Raw genomic sequence first — 23160 nt, forward strand, 5'->3', positions numbered from 1 at the left:
CTAATTAGGAAAGAGAAAAGTCTAACTCTTCAGCTTTTCTAGCTTCTAAGGCTGTCTGTATGTTCTGCCTACCAGCAGTCTTCCTCCATCTTCTAAGTGAGACACACTGAGCAGCGTCCTGCTCTCACCTTCACGGTGCGCCCTCTTCCCCATATCCTATCTACTTATACCTTTGTAATCATTCTGTGATCACGAGACAATCTTGTTACTTTATGGTCAGCTGGTTAGCGCCTTCTTCCCTTCGCCACATAATCTAATGTTTTCACTGGTCCCAGGTATGTGGATTTAAACATCTTTGGGAGCAATGATTCTGTCTACCTTGTTCCTCAGGTCACTCTCAGAAGTTTCATATGCTCAGTAAGGGAAGGTTGGTCTGGCATTTCTGTCCAATACTGGGGGCTTAACTAGACAAAGTAGGCAAGTATCATAGTGTATAAATTGGAAACAAACTGCTAAAAAATATTTTAATTTTATTTTTAATTTTTTTAATTATTTATTTTATGCAAATGAGTGTTTTGCTTGTATGTATATGTACCATGTGCATGCCCAAGGCAGCCAGAAGAGGACACTGGATCTTCAGGAATTGGAGTTACAGATGATTGTGAACTGTCAGCCAGATACTGGGAATCTAAACTCGAAAGAGAAGTCAGTATTCTTAGCCACTCAACCATCCTTCTAGCTAAAAGTTAAGTTGTATATGATTTTTTTAATATCAAAATTCCTAAGTAATCCACTGAAAATTGTTAGAGTCAATAGATAAGTTCAGTAAGATTGCAGAGTACATGAACAATACCAAGAAATATTAATTATATTTCTATATGCTAACAATGAATAATCTGAAAATGGCTTTAAGGAAATAAATTTACTTACAATCTGTTAAATAAGATACTATGCAATAAATTTAACAAATGGAATACAAAATTTATAATCTAAAAATTATAAAATTTCATAGAATGAAATTAAAATAATCCATATAAATAGGGGAAAACCCTGTGTTTATGGATTGTAAGATTTAATATTACCAATTTGGCATAAATCCACATAATAATCAACACATTCTCATCATATTCTCTCATGTACTTCTTTTTTTTTTTTGTTTTATGTACAATGTTTATTACAGAAATACAGACCAGAATGACAGGCTCCATGATGGAGAGAAACCAGGAGTCTACAAGACTCATCCCAAAATGGATTTGTTGCACTTTGCAAGGAGATATCAAAATTCTGGAAGGAAGGAAGTGAGGCAAACATGTTAGCCATCATCGATTACATACAATCCTTCATGATATTTGGATCTGAAATTCCTTTCTGCATAGATAATCTGGGAATCAGGCTAAATTATATAGCTCTCCAAGAAAAGCAAGCAAGGATTCACAATAGAGGGTGTTTTCTTTCTTCTTTTTTTTTCTTTTTTTTTATAATTTATTTTTTCTCAAATCGTAATTCATTCACACAGGGGTTATAAACACAGAAAGGCAGGATGTGGGGAAGGGGATGACACTGGAGTGTGGGTGTTCAGGGGGAATACAGATATCTTCAGAACCGGGTATTGGCTGGGTGAAGGTTCAGGGGACAAGTCACCATGACTCTGCCTATGACTCGCTTGACCTTATCTAAGTTGGTATTGTCTGCCAAGGCTACCTATTTACAAGGTCTATGACTACTCAGGCTTGTAAATTTCCACAAAAGCTGCCTGTCTACATTAGCTTATAGCCATCTGTTTCAATGTTTTTCCACTGAGACCCAAGACTTGGTGTTAGTATACATGTATGACAGGCCTATTGCTGATTTTAGGCCTATGTCTGATTTTAGGCCTACAGTGTGTAAGCAGGGCTGCCCCTGACATCTCCTCCCTTCTCTAAGTATAGAAGGGCTGTGGCAATTCTAAACTTTCGAAGGCGGGGATAGAGGCCTGACCTCCAGTAATTGAAGGGGACCTTGTAATGGCTCCAGTCCCCCTGTCGTTGTCCAGTGAGGCATCTCATGTACTTCTAAACTTCAAGTTGCTACAGCATTCATTTTTAAATGCCAAAAGTCATCTCCTACTGCATCTTTGAAGTGTCCTTTGAGATAGGGTCATACTGTTTACCTTAAGCTGGCCTTAAATTCAAGATACTGTTGCTTGTGTCTCCCAAATGCTAGGACTATAAGTGTATGCATGAGTTTTGGTCACTGATAGGCATTAAATGCAAATATAATGATGTAGTCTTGTGTAGGGAAAAATTACAATTACCTAAAACTGTTATTCACTAATTGAATATAGAAATGCAAAAGCCTCTGTGAGTTGAATTAAAAGTGTCCCCCATGGTGTCCTATGTTTGAATTCTTGGCCTCCAGTTTATGTGCTATTTAGGGAGGTTGTGGAACCTTCAGGAGATGGAGCCTCACTGGAGGAAAGCTGGGCTTTGAGGGTTTCTGGTTTCTCCTCACCTCCTGCCCAGTCTTCCTGCTTACTTTGTGTTGTAGAAAATATGATCAACCCGCTTTCTGCTGTCACCACTGTGTCATGCCTTCCATGCTATAATGGAATCATCCTCCTGCTATGATGGACTCTGTCCCCTGAAACTGTAACCCAAAATAAACCCTTCTTTTTATATATTGTTTTTAGTTATAGTATTTCATGACAGCAACAGAAAAGTGGCTAATACATCTATAAACAATGTGTTTCTACAATTAAAATTCTACAGTATGAGATTTTAAGTACAAGTTCATAATATGTTAGGAATTGGAGAAGTATTTCACAGAAAGACAAAAAGCAATCCAGTGTTTACATGAACAGTTCCGCTCTCCCTTCCCCTGCAGTGATGATCATATCTTCTTCCTTGATCAGTCCCCCAGATACCTCAAACCCTGACACAATGTCCTGTTCCATGCTCCCCTTTTCTTCTTCCGCCCACAGCTCAGAATAAGCTCAGGGACCAAGCCTGATGTTCCTGGGTGAATCACCAAAGCTGGGGCAAACTGGGAGAGAACATACAAAAAGGAGAATTGGGACACTGTTCAGAACCCTGAAGTCCAAATGCCATTGTCCTTAGCCAGAGGAGGAGTGGGTTCAGGGAGATTGTCAGAGTGACATCTACAAAGAATACCTCAGCTGTTCTGAGGCAGGGCAATCACTTGAGTTCAGGAGTTTAAGGCTAGGCAGAAAAAGATAAGGGTGTCAAGAGGAAGGGAAGGAGGAAAAGAGAGAGGAAAGGACACTCCTTAAGGCAGCGTTCAGTCAGGACATAATGGCCTCAATCAGCATAAAAGAGTATTTGCTAAGCACACACTGGCCTAAGTGTAGGATTCAGGTTATAATTCCTTCTAAAAGTGCATTCCTTAGTGTCAGCAGCTTCATTGTCTTGCTTATTACCACAGCCCCAGCTTTTGGAGCAGAGCCAAGTTCATAGATGGCCCCTAATGCAGACTGACATCCTTCTTAAACACAACTAAACCAGGCTCCAAGTGAAATGTCATCCCCGTGCCCTGGCTTCAAAGAATCTTCACAGACTCCCTTTTCTTCTTTCCGAAATAGTGATGACTAGGTTTCCTGGTGTGTTGTTTGGGTTTTTGTTGTTGTTTGTCAACATAAATGCCAGTTAGAGGTAGCTGTGAAGAGAAACCTCCATTAAGAAAACGCCTTCAGATTGCTTGAGGCAAATCTACCAGGCATTTTCTTGATTTACAGCTTACTGGGATAATCTTCTTCTGCACTGTATAAAGGGTGTCTTTTTTTTTATTCAAATGTTGATTTCTGTGCCACCAGAAAGCAGAGTACTGTCCACACTTTGGTATTATTTTTATGAAGCATCACTTGTTTCCTTGGGACACTGTTCAGGGCCCTGAAGCCCAAATGCCTTGGTCCTTAGCCAGAGTTTTAGCCAGAGTCCTTAGCCTCATTGTTTTGTAAACATCTTCTCCCGTCACTTTCTGATTGGTTTAATAAAGAGCTGATGTTCTATAGCAGGGCAAGACAGGAAAGGCAGAACATCCGGGTAGAGATAGGAACTGTGGGTAGAATCAGGCGCAGGATTTGCCAACCTGACATGGAGGAAGCTGGACTTACCGGGACAGAATGAGAAGTATCGGGCCATATGGTAAACGTGGACTAATATAAATGGTTTATTAAGTTATCCGATAGTTGGGAACAAGCCTAAGCTATAAGGCCTAAGAACTCATAAATAAATATAAGTTTATGTTATTATTCGGAAGCTGGCAGGTTGAGATAGTCCAATAATAATGACTGATGTGGAGGTCCACGAGAACGTGGTGGGCAGGCCCGCCTCTCTGTGGGCGGTGCCACCCCTGGGCAGCTGGTTCTGTGGTATACATGAAAGAAAGATGAGCAAGCCAGTAGACAACATTCCTCTACGGTCTCTGTTTCAGTTCCTGCCTCCAGATTTCTGCCTCCAGTTCCAATTTGACTTCTCTCAGTGGACTGTGAACCAGAATTTGTAAGTCAATAAACCCTTTCCTTTGAGAGAGTTGCTTTTGGTCAAGGTCCTTCTCACAGAAATAGAAAACAAACTAGGACACCAGTGACTGACTGTTTTAGGAATGTTCCGCTGGGGCTCTGGGGCTGCAGACCCACATTTCTCATTGCTGGCCATCTCTAAGCAAATTGGGAGGTTCACTGATAGGAATTAGGCTTTCTACAGCTGACGCTAATCACGCCCCTCCTCCCTGCGCCACTGCAGGCAGCTGACTAGACTTCTTTTCCCAGGATAGGAAAACTCCCACCCAGTCATCCCTGACTGAACCCCACCCAGTCTTTTTCTGGCAGAATCAAGTCAGGACCAGATTGCTGAGTGAAGCCTGCTCCCTTCCAAGCTGCCTCACCCAACAGCCTCTGTTCTAAAGTAACAGAAGTTGACGTCGGCATGGAAACTGGCTGGGGTGGGGGAGTGTTTGGGGGACACTTGAGCATGATAGGTGCTTTGATGTCACGGGATCTGTCTTGGAACTGTTTTTGTTCTTCAGCCAGCGATCTGAGAAGACAGGATGCTCACCCTAAAGATCTATGGTCTCTAGCCAGCAGTTATATAAGTAAGGAGAGAAACTAAGGCCAAGTTTCATGGTCTGGTCTTGGCCTCTGGTCCTGTCAGTCTTGCTCCTGTGTTTTATGGTGCTATTCATTCTCTCCGCATGGTCTCCTCTCTCAGTGTAACTGGTGGGTTTTCCTCATTATTATCTCTGTATAGTAGTGGGGGGTGGGGGGTAGGGGGGTCGTGTTGTATATGCTAAGGCCATTGGGTCTTAAATTCCTCCTGAGCCCCTAGGATGAATGACAAGTAGGTTGAAGGTTAATTCAGAACAAATATTAGCAGTGTGTGTGTGTGTGTGTGTGTGTGTGTGTGTGTGTGTGTGTAGATGCCTTCCTACAGAATGAGTACAAATGTATTCTTATATACTATGACGTGTCCTATCATTAGAACCTCTGGAAACAGAGGAGATGTCTTTTGGACTCCTTTATCTGTCTCTATACTTCCTAACCCCCAACTAGAGTAAAGGCTTCAAGTGTCCAATTAACCTGTCTGCCCACTGCTAGAAAGCTGTCTGCCTTACCTACCCTTGACAGCACAAGAATCCCTGCCTCCTCCCTCTGGTGGCTGAGTCCCAATTTCCTATGAAGGGGAAGAAAAGAAACAAAGGAGAAAACTTGGGAGGAGGGTTCCCTGATGACTGACAGCAGGCTGCTCCTGAAGCACTTCACAGGAACTGATTCTACTAACTAGCAGAGGGGCCAGACCTCCCCCCCCCCAACCCCCCACCCAGATAACAAGGTCTCAGAACAGGAATCTTTGTTGTTCTAGGCATTGGTTTTCAAGCATAGATCTGGGAAAGGGACTGTCTAAGATGACAAGCAAGCACAGCCTCAGAGCTAGAGCCCATCTTCCAGGCTTCACTTTGCTCTGGTCTCAGTTATCTGTCGACTAAAACAGACTGTGGTTCCGAGCCTGGGATCTCTCAACTGCTTAAAGCCTTTCAGTAGTCAAATATGAAATGAAGAAAAGAGAAAGAGGAGGGAAAGAGGGAAGGTGGGAAGAGAAAAAGGAAGGGAAGGGAGAGAAAGAGAAAAGGTCAGCATGGTACTTACTCTTCCTGGTAGTAACTTCCTGGTGCTCTTCCTGGTGACAGACAGCTTCCTGCAGCCAGGTCTTCCTAACTGAAATAGCATTGGCATGCTTTATGTTTACTTCAGAAAGCTTTTTTTTTTTTTGTACTCAGTAATGAGAAATTTCAATCTATCCCACTTGCACATGTGTACCTCTGTTTGTGGTGGCTAATTTTTGTGGGTGTCAACTTAACTATATCTGAAACCAACTAAAACTCAAATAGCTGGACATGCCTGTGATGGATTGTCTTGATTGGATCTTTTGAGGTAGGAAGACCCAACCTAAACCTGGGACCCGCCTTCTGTAAAGACATGCAGTAAAGAAGCTTTGCTTTTTGCCTGCTTGCCCTCACATTCGCTGGCAAGTTCATTTACCCTGTCGCTAAGGCATTCCTTCGTTGGTATTAGAGTCTATTTCTTCAGATTCCAACATCAGCTAAAAACTAGCAGCACTCTAGGAACCCTCCAGAATCCCAGCATCAGATCAGGGCTACTGAGACATCCATCCTATCTCCTGAACTGCTGGATTTTGGGTCTTTCCATGGTAAGACAGCCATTGTTGGATTACCCAGACCACAGCCTGTAAACCAGGCAAATAAAACCCCCGGATTGAAGTACCCCAGGCCCCACACACATCAGGCACGAGCTCTTTCATACTGTTGCACACTAGGCAGGGAAGCTCTTACTTCGAAGTATGACTAATGGGTGGCTGGAAGACAGCTCTGGGTCTGCCTACGGAATTCAGGTTTCTCAGGGAGGCAATTATCTGTTTATCAACAGCTAGGGTGTCTTTATATAAATAAACACATAACCTTTTAAAGATAAGAGTTTAATAAAAAGATAAAACAATAAAGCTAAAGGAAAGATTTCCATAGTCCTCATTCAAAGCCACCGAGGGAACACTTATTTGAAACTATCAGAGAGATACCTGCTTTGCTTCAACAGGAGTCTTGCCTACTCCATGAATTCAGGGCTGGGAGATCTACAGTTGGCTGGATAGTGTTTCAGGAAGGCATGTCTCATAAATTATTCATCTGTTTTCCCTAGCATCAGGCTTTTAGGTTTTTTTTCTACTTTTGTTTATTAGAAACATTACTTCCACACAGGTCTTTGGGGGCCTTTGTTTCCTTAGGAACCATTTCTACAAGGAAGCTTGCAAGGTCAAAAGGAATGCACATATTTTTAAAAAAAAACTAAAACAAAACAAGCAAATTGAATGCATAAAAAAAAAGATCAATAGTTATAGGTGATGACACCTCCCCCCTACCCCCCCACCCCCCACCCCCGCAAGACTAGGATAAATAAAACATATAGGTCAAAGGGCACAAACTTGCAGTTACATAGGATAATAAATCTGGAGCCATGATTTACAACACAGGGATTGGAGTTAATGCTGTATACCAGCGATTGGGCAAGGTAGCAGATTTTAGGTACGAGCATGGAAAGTGGAGGGGAAAAGGTACAACCCATGGTATGTTAGTATGCTTGTATGCTTGTCATTTCAATGTATACATGTATAAACACACACACACCAAAACCAATGCTTCTAGTAGTAGCATTACTGACATAGCTGCCTCTGACATTCCTAAACTCATGGCTACTATGAGTGACGCTACTCTCACTATGCCTATGGTTTTTGAAATTTAGGGGAAATGAGTCTCCTCTTCATTGTTACTTTTTCTTCAGATTTTTTAGGCCACCTTTATATGCCATTATTTTGTATAAATGTACTTTATATAATAAAAATGCCAGAAAAATAATGCTAACATTTTGATTGACATAAACAAAAAGAGATTAACTCAGCATGTTCATTTTGAGAAATTTAATTTATATTTATATCTCTTATTATAAAAATTTTATATCTCTTGGCGTAGTATTTTAGTTTTATTCCCATCATTTCTAAGCATTGAATTGTGTTTATTCCCAGGCAGTCTGTATCTTTGACCACTTTGGGGAACAGGATCCTCTTCCATAGAATTTTCATGTAACATTTTGCCAAAGAAATAAACTAGCACTACTTAGATTTCCAATATCTTAAGGAAATGTTGCTTACTCACTCTTATTTGTAAGCAACCATTAAAAATGCCGGTTGCTTAGTAACATGTCCCATTAGCTTCTAATTTCATGGTTGATACAAAGATAACATGGGACTTTAGAGAAGTCCCACGTTGCACGGTGGTGTTAGAAGTGTGCCCACCCAGATCTGAAGTCACTGTGCAGAGCTCCTACACAGGCTGAAGGGAAGAGCACCCAACGTGGGTTACACCTCAGGTAGTTACCACGTGCTGCTCGGTGCTAAAGATAATGGTAGACCAGTCAGTCAGGTGACCTCAAAAACACATCCAGGGTTTATAGTCCGGTCAGCAGAGAGGCTTAACAGACAATCCAGTGTGAACAAGAACTCTCTGGGCAGAGGAACTGCATAAGAAGGCATAGACAGACGCTGGAAAAATCTTTTTCTCCAAAGAGATAAGCACTCCCTGATGTTGGGATGTGGTATGGAGGAGGAGAAACACGTTGTTTTCACATTAAAATCCTGTCAGCCACTGCTCTGAAACCTCCTTTATTGTCCTTTATCCAGCTTCTCGCTGTACCCAGTCTAGGCAGAGCATTGAGAGTGCCCACATCTTCCTGCTGGGCCGTGGCACTCCCCAGTATTGCCTTCATCAATACTGCCCTTTCATTCTCCAGAGTGTACTGATCTGTGTGATAAGTTCTATGGTCTCCTTATTTAGCAAGACGTGACAGTCTGGTTTTGGAAACCAGGAGTCTGGGATACTGAGCTGGTTCCTATGAAGTAAAGAAATGGAGAATGCAAGGAAGAGTCTGAATTATTCAAGTCCACATGGAAAAGACCAAGAAGGCTACGACGGATGTGCTGGCTCTCTTCCATGTTCACTGACACCCTTGCTTGTTAAGTGCTTCCAGATACATAAAGTATAGCATGCTGATCTCAAGCTTGTGATTAGGAGGAAATAAAATATTCATTCTCTTTAAGGATCATTTACTGATATCCTGCTTTGAGCCAGGAACAGAGCTACTGAGAAGCCAAAGGTTTCAGAAGATGAAATCAAGAATTAAGGAACAGTGAGGTAGATGGTATGAGGTCATCTCTCAGGGTCACAGGAGACCAGAGGAAAGGCTGGAAATCTTTTCCTGGAAAAGCAGTGTTGGGAGGGTTAGATCTCTCAAATGAGATAATTGAGCCTGGTTCTGTAGAAAAGAAGCTATCAGATATCTGCTATGGGAAGCAGGGAATTCTCAGCTTTCAAGAGTCTAAAGGTCCATTTACAGTACATGTCAGCAGGCAGTGGGGACCGGGAGGATGGGATGGGTGTATCTTCTAGCCTTTCCTCTTGGAACTAGCTTGTGTCAGGATCTGGGCTGGGGTGAAGGTCAGAGGCCTATGGAAGAGAAAGAGAAAGTCAGCTTCAGTTAACGTGAAGTCAGATAGACTTCCCAAATGAATGATGGAAATGGGCAGTTTGGCAGTTCTGAGAGCCACATGGACATCAGCCAGGGCACTGAGCTAGTAACAGGCCAGTACTACCCCACCCTCTGTGTGTTCCACTCTCTGTGATTTCTCCAGTGGGCTCCCTTGGTTCAGCAGTGGGCTCTCAACCTTCGTAATGCTGTGACCCTTTAATACTGTCGTGTTGTGGTGACCCCCAACTGTAAAATTATTGTCATTGCTATTTCATAACTGTAATTTTACCACTGTTTTGAACCATAATGTGTTTTCTGGTGGTTTTAGGCGAACCCCGTGAAAGGGTCATTTGACCAAACAGGTTGAGACCTGCTGACATAGAAGCTAGCTGAGGTTCTGAAGCCTGGCAGAGAAAACCCCAGCCTTTCCACACTGCCTCCTGCATTCTCACCGTTATGGGCACACTTGGAAAACAGTCCACAGAGCTGACTCTCCTGTTCAGTGTCCCTCAAACTACTTTTCTAACAAGTTCCCAGGTGATTCTGCTCCAGGGACCATACTGGGGCAATTTTTGCCAGGTGTCCCTTTTACCTAGGCCAGTTGGGCAACAAGATCTCTTAACCAAGGACTCCAACTCTGAGTGGGCTCAGAAACCACTGTATAAAGGAATAATTCTGAATGAGATTTATGTGTACATGGATGCCCTTTCTGAAACAAACCAAATCACTGTCAGTTATTGCACACAAACTTAGAGAATTTTCCCATTTCCTAAAATAGTTTCCCCCACCTCTTCCCGTGTGTGTGTGTGTGTGTGTGTGTGTATGTTTGTGTGTGTGTGTGTGTGTGTAAACAGAATCCAACCAAATACATTTGTAGGCTTAGATTTTTTTAAACCCACTTTAATAAGGGTTCTCAACTTTGACTCCCCCTTCTAGCCCACTGTAGAAAGGTAGGGGAGAAAACATGGTAAATGGGACAAGGGGCTGTGGACCTGTTTAGAAGTAGTTTTGGGGGACAATTTTAATCTCAGTTTGTCAGTCCAGTTCAGTAATGTCAGGATACCAACAGTCCAATTCAAAAGTTTGTCACCAAACATGAATCAGCAATGGCAACACAATCCAGCAGAAATAGCCAGGCCTTGCCAAATCATAATGAGTCAGCGGGAGTGACCGGAACCAGTCAGAAAGCCAGGAGTTCTCTGCCATGCTTCTCTCAACAAAGTGAAGGTCTGTGAACACTTGAGACCAGTGAATAGTTGCAAAGTGAGCTATGGAAGCACCCCGCCGTCGCCCATTGAGTCGAAGTTGGGTCCTATTTATACCTTCACCAAACATGACATGTCCTCTCAGAGGTATTGCCTCAGCAAAACATCGCATGAGTCTGCTTCCTCAAAACATCATGAGTCTGCATCACATGACACAACCAAAAATTCCCACTTCAACCAAGTCCAACAGACCCCATGTTCTCTCTTCTATACATAAGAATATTCAGTGATCCCCACCTTAGCTCAGTGCTGTCTGTCACAGGGTGCCATAGCTTTCACAGTTTGAGCTATGACCTGGAAACTGACACCAATTTCCTTTTCCTTCACGGTTTCACGGTGGATGATTTGCTCTAATTGCAGATTTCGCAGCCTCAGTATGTTTTTCCCCATTCCTTATTAAAACTTGACCACATCCGTGTTTTCACTTAAAGACTGGAACTTCTGTTTGGCATCACGGACTTGCTACCTGTATTATTGCCTTTTGGAGTCATTATTAAGTAAAATAATGATCATTTGAACATAGTCACTGTAGTGTCCTGTTAATCCAGTAATCCAGACAGCTAATAACTGTAGTAACTGACTCGTGGGTGGGCAGCACACACTGAGTGGATATTCTGGGAAGGGGAAAATTCACACCGTGGTGTGGACAGAGCAGGACAGTGTGTGCTTTCAGTGCACTATTCAGGCTAAAAGTTGGGGATAGATTACTTTTGGAATTTTTCATATAAATCACAGTTAGCAGAAAGTGAAATCATGGACAAAGGTGATAGGTATTGCTGTAGCTTACAGAGCACACCCAGGTCAGAGGCCCAGAGAGGACTCTTACAGTGCAGAATTTGCTGGTGAAATCTTTTTCTGGGCCCTCACAATATTGACATTCTCAACATGGCTTGAGTGATTCTTATGCACAGGAAGAGGTTTGAAACCAGGGGCCAGGGAGATGGCTTCATGAGTAAAAGCTTTGCTGCTCAAATCTGACACTACAAAGCCGCCAGTGTAATGGCTTGACTCTGTAATCCCAGCATTCCTAAAGTGAGATGGGCGGCTGAGACAGATCAGCCCAAGCTCACGAGTCAACAATCCTGGAGTAAGAGGACCATGACAGGAACAAGACACCTTTCCTATCATGGAGGAAGGAAGGAGAGAATCAATTCCTGAAAGTTGTCCTCTGACTTTATATACTCACTTTCACAAACACATAGGTGTGCTTATACACACACACACACACACACACACAAATAAATAATCCATATAATAATAAACTTTAAAGTGGAAAAAAAAAAGAAATCAGTATAGCCTACAGCAGTGAGTTAGTGGGAGCTTGGTCATTCCTCAGTTTTCTGCCTTGGTGCAGGGCCTCTGAGAGTTTCCCAGCTGCCAAGCTGTTTGAGGACTTCTCTCCCTGGGAGGGGCCTATGTCAGTGGCCTCATCTCTCTATGCTGAGACCAGGCCCCTGGCTCCCTGACTGTGTGTTAGGTGCTACCACCTGGCATCGTGATTTTATTGCTTTTGTCATCCTCAGAATCTAACTTCAGAAGGAAATGTGATTCTTATGCATTTGAGGGTCTTGCTGTCTCCTTAAGTCATCACCACTGCTCCAGAGGAGAAGGGCCAGCACTGAGTTTGCTAAGGGGAAATGCAAATGGGGTGGTTCTTTCTTTCCTAAGGAATGGGATCATTTTATTCAGACTGTCCATCTTGCCTGTGAGTATGTCTGTTAGCACAGCAGGAAGTCTGGACAGCTGGAAAATGATTAAAGTGTGGGACTGTATGGGACTTGTGGACTCCTCCTGTGGCTCAGTTCAGCAGCCTGCTCCCTTCCCCAGTTACTATTTCTTGCAGAGAAAAGTCACACATAGGCAAATGTGAAATTCACACTATGCTCAGACACCTCCCTGATACAGAAATTGCCCTGAAACAAATTCAGGTTTTCTTATAAGAAAAGTGACTGTACAACAGGACAATAATGCTGAAACATGTGTAATCATCTGGAATCCCAGCATTCTAGAGGTAGAATTCTGAGGGGCTCCTGAGTCACAGAGCGTTCTTCAAGTAGAAAGGTCAAAGGTTTTGGCATATGGGCCAGGGGCTTAATGAGAGAATGTTTAGCTAGTATGTAGACAATCAACCCACCACAAAATTCTTTTATTTAACTGTTTCACATGGTGCGGTAGTTTGAATATGCTTGGTCCATGGGAACTGGCATTATTGGGAGGTATAACCTTGCTGGAGAATAGGTGTGGCCTTCTTGTAGGAAGTGTGTTACTGTAGGTATAGGTTTTGAGGTCCTATGCTCAGGCTTGACCCAATGCAGGAGAGAGACTCCTCCTGATTACCTGCAGAAGATAGTCTCCTTCAACCATCTTTCAGGAAAGAACTCTCAACTCATTTTCCAGCATCATGTCAGCCTGGACACTGTTATTCATTCTTGACATGAGGATAATGGACTGAACCTCTGAACCTGTAAGCCAGCCCCCAATTAAATGTTTGCCTTTATAAGAGTTGTCTTGATCATGGTGTCTCTTCAGCAATAAAACCCTAACTAAGACAGAAGTTGGTACCAGGAACAGGGGTAATGCTGTGATAGGCCTGACCATGTTTTTGTTTGGAGGAATGTAGATTTGGGAACTGTGGAGAGCAGCAGAATGCTTTAAGTGGGGCTTAATGGACCATACTAGTAAAAACATGGAAGATAGCAGTACTGAGGGTAATTTGAACTGTGGGTGCCTGGCTTAACAGGTTTCAGAGGAGTAGAATGGTAGTATGTGGCCTAGAAGACTGCTCTTGTAATATTTTAGTGAAGAAAGTGGCTGTTTTTTGCCTTTGTCTGAAGAGTCTATCTGAGACTAAAGTAAAGAGATTCAGATTAATAGCATTGACAAAGGAAGTCTCAAAAAACAAACAAAAACACACACACACACAAAACCAGCATATGCTTTGTCCTCTGGTTTACTCTCAAGAAGAGTGTTCTGATCAAGCATAACAAGCTTAGAAAGGAAAAATACAAAATGTATGGTTCAAAGAATAAAGGGGCACCAGAAAGTAGGATGAAGCTAAATCCTGTATTCAAGAATATTAAATGGAATTAAGGGAGTGGTGACTTGGGGCAAGATCCCACCCAGCTAAACTTATATATTTGCAGTTGGACAAGGGAGAGTTATATCATGTCAGGTGTTTTTATGACCTGGTTCTTATTTTCATTTGGACTTTTAATCTGGAATGAACTGCAGTCCAGAAATGGAGGGCACATGTGTGATCCAGAGCTTGGGGCTGGAAGACACATGATTTTCATCTGTATCTTGAGGCATAGTAGCCATGAGAAGCTTAGGCCCAGAGATGGTGGTACTCTCCTTTAATCCCAAGAGACAGAGACAAACAGATCTCTGAGTTCAATGCCAGTGTGGTACAGAGCAATTTCCAAGTAAAGAAAGGCTTAGGTCTAGGTATGATGGTACACTCCTTTATAAAGCAAATTCCAGGACAGCCAAGCTTAGACAGTGAAGGAGTTGGAAAACAGAAGGCAATGATATAATAGAACAAGGAAGGGCATGTTCCGGTACCCTCTGTAAGGAGCAGACCTCGGCAGCTTCAGCTATGTGGAGCTGGCTTTAGAGTAAAAAGTAGAAGGGGTTATTCGAATTACTGATACTGGTTAGCTGAGGCTAAGAAATTAGTGGTGATTTTGAAGAGACCTGCATCACTGAGGTGAAATCTTCTAGGATGTGTTTTCTGAGAACACAAAGAAGCTGTGTTCCAGAGATAGACTTACTGTCCCAAACATGGTAACCTGTAAGAATCAGCCAGGTAGTACCAGTTTTGAAGTTCGTAAAGGGGTCATTGGAGAGTAGCTGAAGTTTGGCACTGTGAGAGGCCAAAAAAGGCCATTGGTGAATGTGTTATCTCAGTTGCAGTTGACAGCCCAGGACTGAAGGGGTCATGCAAAGAAGCTGAGGCTTGACATCATGAAGAGAGCCTTTGAGAGGCTACTAGTAACATCTAGTTACAGTGGAAGACTCCAGAGTATTGGAGATGCCAGTACCATGGGATGACCACCATAAATAGCAGCAGCAGTGGGATGGAGTCAACCTGAGCCTACAGAGGGCAGAGCTGGAGACGTAGAGTAGCCTGGAAGATCATGTGTGGATCTCAGACCTTGGAAAAAGAAGCTGTGGAGTTGAAGTTGCCTTGGATACCCCAAGATGTTAGAAATGCCAGAGCCATAAATTGCTGCTGAGGAAAGGTGCTAACAGGGAGTGGAACCAGACCAAGAGAAAGAAATCTGTTGCAGTCAATAAACCTGAAAGGAGTTCTAGATCTGAGGAACACTTTGACATCTGACATGGAGATGCCTAGCTGTTTGGAGTTTGTCAAGCTGATTTTTTGGTCTTGATTTGGTCCAGTATTTTCTCACTATGATGTCTTTGAATGGTAACATATATCCTTTAATGGTGGAAGTATGTGATGTGGTTTTTTTATTTTGATTTCATAGGGAATTACAGTTAATAGATTGCATGAACCTCAGAAGAAACATTTGAACTTCAGACTTTTAAAATTGTTGAGACTGCTATAGACTATGGGGACTTTTGAAGTTAGACTAAATATATTTTGCATTATGTTATGGTGAGGTATGGCCCCCATAGACTCATATGTTTGAACAAGTCTGTGGATATCAGGGAGTGGAATGTGGTGGTTTGAATATGCTTGGCCCATGGGAAGTGGCACTATTAGGAGATGTGGCCTTGTTGGAGGAAGTGTGTCATTGTGGAGGTGGGCTTTGAGGGCTTATGCTCAGGCTCCACCCAATGCAGAAGAGAACCTCCTCCTGGTTGCCTTCGGAAGACATCCTGCTGCTGCTTTTCAACCAAGATGCAAAACTCTCAGCTCCTTCTCCAGCACCATGCCTGCCTGAACATTGCCATCCTTCTGGACATGATGATAATGGACTGAATCTTTGAAACTGTAATCCAGCCCCAACTAAATGTTGTCCTTTATAAGAGTTGCCTTGGTCATGGTGTCTCTTCTTAGCAATAAAACCCTAAGACACATGGTATGTGGATTTTACATTAGCATTCCCTAAAAGCAATGTTACAGAGAATTCTTTGGCTCTTCTAATACAGGGAAAATGAATGATGTTGTTTCTAGACAGATTAGAATTCCTATTATATTTTCATTATCTAAAATTCATCCAGATAGGCCCTTCTCTAAGCCTCTTTCATGTAGGCTATCATCTCATGCTCACATGATGCTTCATAAATCTCATTTTCTGTGTGAGGAAACAGGCAAACAGCTTAGAGAGTGCATGCCTTACTGCCCTGTCCCACTGGCTCTTCTCGGCTTCCATTTGGGTAGTTCAGTCTTGTCATCTTGGACTTGCCCTGCATTCAGACCACGCTGTGCAGCCATGCTCTCTTGTCTACCAGAAACTTCTTTGAATACCTAAAACATTTTCTAGGTCAACATGCTCTGCTCTTTTTGAAAAATAAGCCTACAGAAAGGGTGTCATTATAGAATTTTCTCCCATGAATGTCACTGTACATTGTTCATGTTGCTTTACCTATTCCCCTCTTTTATTCACCCACACACACTGGCCTTCTTCCTCCATAAATAGTCATACATAGATATACACATATGATACATTTCTATTCTATGCATGTATACACATATACATACACATATATATTTCCTTCTTAAATCTACACTTCACATCCCAACGGTAGTGAGATTTGTCCTTATCAGCCTTATTTTCTTTAATATGATTATCTACGGTTCTACCCATTTTCCTACAAATAATAGAATTCATTATTTTTGGTTGAATAAAACTCTTATTGTGTACTGTATGTACACAATTTTTTAAATTTTTTAAATTTTTTAAATTTTTTAATTAAAAAAAATTTTTTTTCATCTAATGTGCTACTCTGTCTTAGTTACTTTTTTATTGCTGTGAAAAGACACCATAACCAAGGCAACATATAGAAGAAAGAGTTTACTGGGGCTTGCTTATAGTTTCAGAGTGTGAGTCCATGATTATCATGGTAGGTGCACAGTAGCAAGCAGACAGGCATGGTGGTGTAGTAGCAGATGAGAATTTATATGTTGAAACAGTAACCATGAGGCAGAGAGAATGGGATTATAAGGACTCACCCCAGTAACATACTTCCTCTGGCAAGACCATATCTTCTAATCCTTCCCTAAACTGTTCCACCAACTAGGGACTAAGCTTTCAAATATATAAGCCTATCCATAGGGCCACGCTCAAACCACTACAACCTCTTTCTCATATGTCAGATATTTATGTTTAGAAAGAAAAATATTACTTTTATTTAATGATTAATTTTGTGTGTCAACTTGAGTGGGTCATGTGGTGCCCAGATAGATATTTAGCTAAGTATGTGTATGTGCAGATGTACATTTTTTTTAATATGCTAAACATTTGAGTCAGTAGTAAAGCAAATTATCCTCACCGATCCACTAAAGATGTCAACAGAACAAAAGACTCAGTAGAGGTTATCTTTGAACAGCCTTCAATTCAGATTCAGAAAGAAGCACATCACTGGATCTTCTGAATTTCCGTATCATCAACTGTAGTTTTGGAATTTGTCAACTTCCAGAATCAAGTAAGTCATTTTATTATTTTTATCTGTCAGCGTGTTTATGAATAGATTTCCTTTTGTCTCTGTACCTCTCAAGAATCTGTAAGAAGAGGCATGGTGCTATAACAATTAACTAAAAATGCAGCAATGCATTTTTGTACTTTGAGTACTGGATTGAGGGTCAAAAAGAACTGAAAAGCATAAGGATTGGTATTGGCTCAGAACCCCAAAACCAACTTCTCAGCACAAAGGAGATTTATTTGCCCCAGAGAAACAAAGGGCAGGGAATAAGGGACAAAGACAGAAGCTAGAGGGAGAAGGGGGAGGGAACAAAGGAGAGGGGGCAGAGCTATTTGTCCAGGAGGAGGACAAAGGACTGCCTCAAGATAGAGAGGAGACAGACATGGCCCATAGACAAATGGTAGTTTATAAAGGGAAAAGAGAAAACCTTGTGTTAGGATGAGGTGTTTAATTTTAATTGGGCATGTTACTTAGGTGAGCCAGGGGATGGGGGTTGCATTTGTGTGCTTTTTTTTAAAAAAATTATCTTTTACTTATTCACTTTACATCTCTGTCACTGCCCCCTACTCCATCAGCCCCCACAATCCCTCCTCTACCCCCCCCCATCAAAGGAGGCTTTTGATTGCTGGACTTCAGGTACCTTGATAGCTAGACAGACCTTGGAAGTCAGCCTTAGGGGGTAGAAGTAGCCAAATAGTGGAATAGCTTTTAGGAATGTAATTTAAAATGATCATTAGCAAGTCACAGAGAATAACAGAGAAAGACAAGGCCTGCCAGAACCATGCCTCCCCCACCCCCAAACCCCCTGCACATACATGCTCAAGCTGACCAGAGTTCCTTCAGACACCATGCCCATGGCAACTCTTATAAAGGAAAACATTTAATTGGAGCCGGCTTACAGTTTCAGAGGCTTAGTACATTATTGTCATGGAGAGAAAGGAGCTGAGATCCACAGGCAGCAGAAGGAGACTGACACTAGGTCTAGTTTGAGCATATATGTGCAGGGGGTTTGGGGGTGACCACAAATCACACCCCTACAATGACACAATACTGCCAGCAAGTCCACACTCACTCCAACAAGGCCATACCTCCTACTAGCGCCACTCTCTTATGGGCCAAGCATTCAGACATATGAATCTATGGGAACCATACCTCTTCAAACCACCATACCCATCTAGTGTCAATTGCAAATAGCTTCTGGTTTGAGGTGAGATGTAGTGGCCACTTCACCTATGGCTTGAACTTATGAAGGTCTTGTGCTTGGTCTAAACTAAGTTGTAAAAAACAGAGACAACTGGAAACATTATTTGATCTTTACAAAATAGTATACTTTTTTATTTTTAATTTTATGTTTTTATTTGATACTTTATTTATTTATATTTCACATGCTATCCCCCTTCCCCATTCCCCCCCACCCATTAATCACCTATGCCATCCCTCCTCCTCCTTTTTTGCTTTTATACTGTTTAAATTACATGCAAATATTAAGGTCAGTTCTAGGTTGAGGAACTAACAATACAATAGATTCAAATACTCCGGGAACAAGGAAGACAATAAACCCAGATAATCAGAGAACATGCACAACAATAAACAGAGTCCTGTGATCACTCCTGTGATCACTATTTCTAAGGGCTTATCAGGATGATGAAAATATCTGAGCCTATTTCCCTGTCCTAGCCCAAAGTCATTTTCATGCCTAAAGCATACTTCTTTGTTCTAGCCTAGAATTTAGATTTCTGCCTGAAATTACTTCTTTGTTCCAGCCCAATGACAGATTCCTGCCTGCAGTCCATTTCCTTGTCCTTGGCCTATGTCAGATTTCTTCCAATCAACCCATTTCCTTGTCCTTGGCCTATGTCAAGTTCCTTCCAAGCAGTTCATTTCCTTGTCCTTGGCCAATGATAGATTCCTTCCAGGCAGCCCCAAAAGCTCTCCACATCTCCCCCTTTTTATTGCATAAACCAGACTGAGCCTGTCTTAAGTCATTCTGACAAGAAAGCCTTCCTTACCCATCATGGAATATGCATTATCACAAGCAATGCATTTCTGTCTCAGGTTGGTAAGGCTCTGTGCAGAATCTTACCTGTCCTTGGCTTGCCAGCCTGTTAAATTAAGAACTCTGTCTGGGGGTCCATTATCAGTTTCAAGTCATGTACTTTGGCTGCCAGCCTGTTGATGTAGTTAGATACAAGCTTTAACATGATGGGCAGAAATAAAAGTATTCCCAGGACAAGAAGGGCTAGCCTGATCAAGCTATATATGCCATTCCTGAGGTTTGACCAAAATGGAAATACCTCAGGCTATATCGACATTATCCACAGCAGCAAAGCTCAACAGAGCAGCATTCTTTAAATCCATAATCTCACTATGCAAAGTTAATGCACCCAGAGTGGTGTTAGGATTATGCCAAATATCCTACAGGTGTCTATAAGCTTTTTTCTAATTATAATGACAATCATTGTAAATTTTATAAGTAACACAACTCTAATGATATTTGTCATGACACTTTAGATGACTTCTAACTCTTGAACCTTGAACCTCCTTCAGATAATTTGAATGGGTTATAGAGCATCATTCATTGTTCCAGATACCTATATAAATCCTTTTGTATATTCAATACATTAGTAAAATTTTTTGCTAGGTGGTTAACAAAAATAGTTGTCTTAACTCCTTGTGTCAATGCTATTGTAGAAGCAGTGGTGCTAGCAATTAATGAAATTAAAGCTGTTATACCAGCAGTAATCAAGCCCACTACCCTCTTGCTTCTGCTTAAAGCCTAACTCACTTCTTCCAGAAATTTCAAGCTTTTTTCAAAGAATCAAGCTTTTCTAATACTCAGGGCAATAAGACAAAAGCTGGTTGATAGACCCCCATAACAAATATGCCAGGTTTCAACACACTAACACAATTGGAAATTATACAGTCAATGCAACTTACAATAAATACTGTAGAAGAGACAGAACCAATTTTAGCTTGAAAATTTAAAAGAACCTTAAAATATGCACTAACTCTTGTTTGAAATCTAGATCCTGTCCCAACTTTATCTCTTGCTATCATAACATCATAGTGAACTACAGCTAACTTCCAAATATGTCCCTGAAAATGTCCAGATCCAGCCTTCCAAATGTAGACTGTTATTTCCATTATTGGATTGATTTCATGATTGAGTCCTAATAGCTGGTCACCTTTAAAAAAAAGTACAAGAGACATTATAATTTGTCTTTTTGATTCCCTATCCCACAAGGTCTAAAAACTTGAGGCAAGGCAGCTTGTCCCATCTGGGATATAGTCAAGCAAAGGTGGGTCAGGAACATATATCCAATACAGCTCCCCAGTCACCCTTGCCAGGGCACTCAGCAAGCTCACAGGTCAGCATCATTCTTTGTCTCAGCAACAGTATGTCTCACCAATCTTTTTAAAGTTCCATGGGCCTCTTCCACAATACCTTGTCCTTGAGGATTATATGAAATCCCTGTAATAAATTGTTGACAAAAAGTCTCGACTACTTGACTACAATTGCCAGATCCATTATCTGTTTTTTTAATTGGATATTTTACTTATTTAGCTTTCAATGTTATCCCCTCTCCCATTTCCCCCCAAAACCCCTTATCCCATCCCCCATCCTCCTACTTCTATGAGGGTGTGCCCCTACCATCCACCCATTCCCGCCTCCCTGCTCTCAAATTCCCCAACACTAGGGAATCCAAACTTTCAGGGACCAAGGCCCTCTTCTTCCACTGATGACAAGGCCATCCTCAACTACCTATACGGGTGGAGCCATGAGTCTCTCCCTTTGTATTCCCCGGCTGGAGAATTATTTTATTTATTTTATTTATTTATTTTATTTATTTTATTCCCCAGAAGATCTGGGGAATTATTTTATCCTGTTCTGTTTCTGCTTTACTTCAAATTATTCCACATTTTAATCCAGTTATAGATATTGACTACTGGCAAACATGAATTTCAAGACACAACCACTACTTATTTTAGGGCAAGGAACTTTCTGGAAAACTAGCCAGCCTATCACTCACCTTCCAGTGTGAAATCCAGTCTATTTTGCCTTCCCTTTTCTTTATTTTAGAAGTCTTGTTTCCATAGTTTGGACAAGATTTTTGTTGTTGTTGGATTTTTGTTGTTGTTGTTGTTTTGTTTTTAAAGAAATTGCTTTGTGTTTGCCTGGTGCTTGGCAAACAAAGCATGCTTACCAGGAGAACAAGCTCTTCCCACACTAATGTATATAAAATGCCAGCATCCTCCTGAAGGGACATCTGTCATTATGCTAGCAAGGCAAGCAGATGGTGAGTACCTGTGAAGGCTGAGTTTATTTTACAAAGTTGTCAATGTTCTCAGGAAGGCTCTTTGCTTGCCACAGTGAGGCAAGCTGCAACTATCGCACTAACATCTGAAGACTCTTCTTGAAAGAAACAGTTGTTGAGTGACTTGGCTTAGGCCTTATAGACTGTGCCTCAGGGATTTTGCTGTCACTTCTGAAGACTCATTCTACCTCTCCACATACTCCAACATTCCCACACAATAGAAAACTGGGGTTCTTTGCTTAATATTGATCTAATTGTTAAGTAAGATAGAAGGATTAGAAAGAACTGATTTAAATGAGTTTTGTTTTTAATATTTGTGTTCTCTGCAGAATGGAAAATAAAAAAGCCAATTTTAGGAAATTAAAACATGTTCTTATAGTGAGGATGTTTTTAGGTTTAATGCCTGAAGAAATCAAATGTGTTTCCCTCTGAATATACTTTGCCCTTGGATATGGTCTAGCAAGAGGTATTTGTGCTACAGTGGCATTGAAGCCATTAAAGACTTTCCTCCTAGTCAAGAGAATGAAATCTCTGACCTGGATGGAGACCTAACATTCCAGATGGGCTCATCAATTATCTTGCCAAGGAACCTCAGGAAGGTGGTAGGTGCCACTCTTAGCAAGGCCAGCTCACCTTAAACCATGCTAAAGAAAAAGGACCAATTACCCCTTTATAGAGATCCTGTACTTTCCCCTCTCAGAATTCCCACCAGCTAGTACAGTCCCTAAAGGCTGCCATGATTTACTGGGTCTGCCCATCTGATTCAGTAAAATCCAATTTTTTTCTTTTTCTTTTTTTCTATTGCTTTCAGATGCTACCCCAAACTGAAGCATGCTCTGTCTGATATTTTGGACTTTCTTACTCTTTCTCTAAACCTTCCTCCAAGCCCAAACCAGACCAAATCTCAGCAAGGAGAGAAGAGCTGATCATAAAGTTCTGCCCTAGATGAGGGTCAACTGGCTACTGTGAAAGAAAGGGTCATTTTCTCTAAAACTGTTACCTAGTTTTTCTTTTTCCTCTTCTCCATTTTCTCCCTCTAGGTAGATGCTGAGATTTATGGTTTTCTTGCCCTGAATTTTTCTTTTAAACTAATAAAATTATCCTTTAGCTTCAATTTGAGTTCTGTCTTAAGTTCTTTTATCGAGACTACAAACTCCTTCTTAAAAGGGACTCAAATTTCTCCAGTACCATCTGGCAATTATAAAAAGATTTCCTAGAATTTCACATAACATTTGGATAATTGGGGTGTTCCCTCAGAAGGGAAGCAGAACTTCAATCTCATCATCTCTTTTGTATCCCTGCTATGAGATGAACTGTAGTGGTAATTCCCTACACTGCTCTGGGGCAGCACACTCGTGCCCAGGAGCAATCTGAATTTGAGAATGAAAGGCACACAGACACACACACACACACACACACACACACACACACACACACACACACA

General features: G+C 41.6%; 1 long non-coding RNA gene across 1 annotated transcript; it reads left to right on the forward strand.

Moving 5' to 3' along the window:
* The first annotated feature begins 4030 nt into the window (after positions 1–4030).
* On the forward strand, positions 4031–17403 carry LOC114640310. Its single transcript, XR_003714133.1, has 3 exons — positions 4031–4079; positions 4369–4436; positions 17308–17403. It is a non-coding gene; the product is annotated as an uncharacterized LOC114640310 (long non-coding RNA).
* The last annotated feature ends 5757 nt before the right edge of the window (positions 17404–23160 follow it).

The sequence above is a fragment of the Grammomys surdaster genome, unplaced genomic scaffold, assembly GCF_004785775.1.
Source record: "Grammomys surdaster isolate TR1022 unplaced genomic scaffold, NIH_TR_1.0 125807, whole genome shotgun sequence".
NCBI lineage: Eukaryota > Metazoa > Chordata > Mammalia > Rodentia > Muridae > Grammomys > Grammomys surdaster.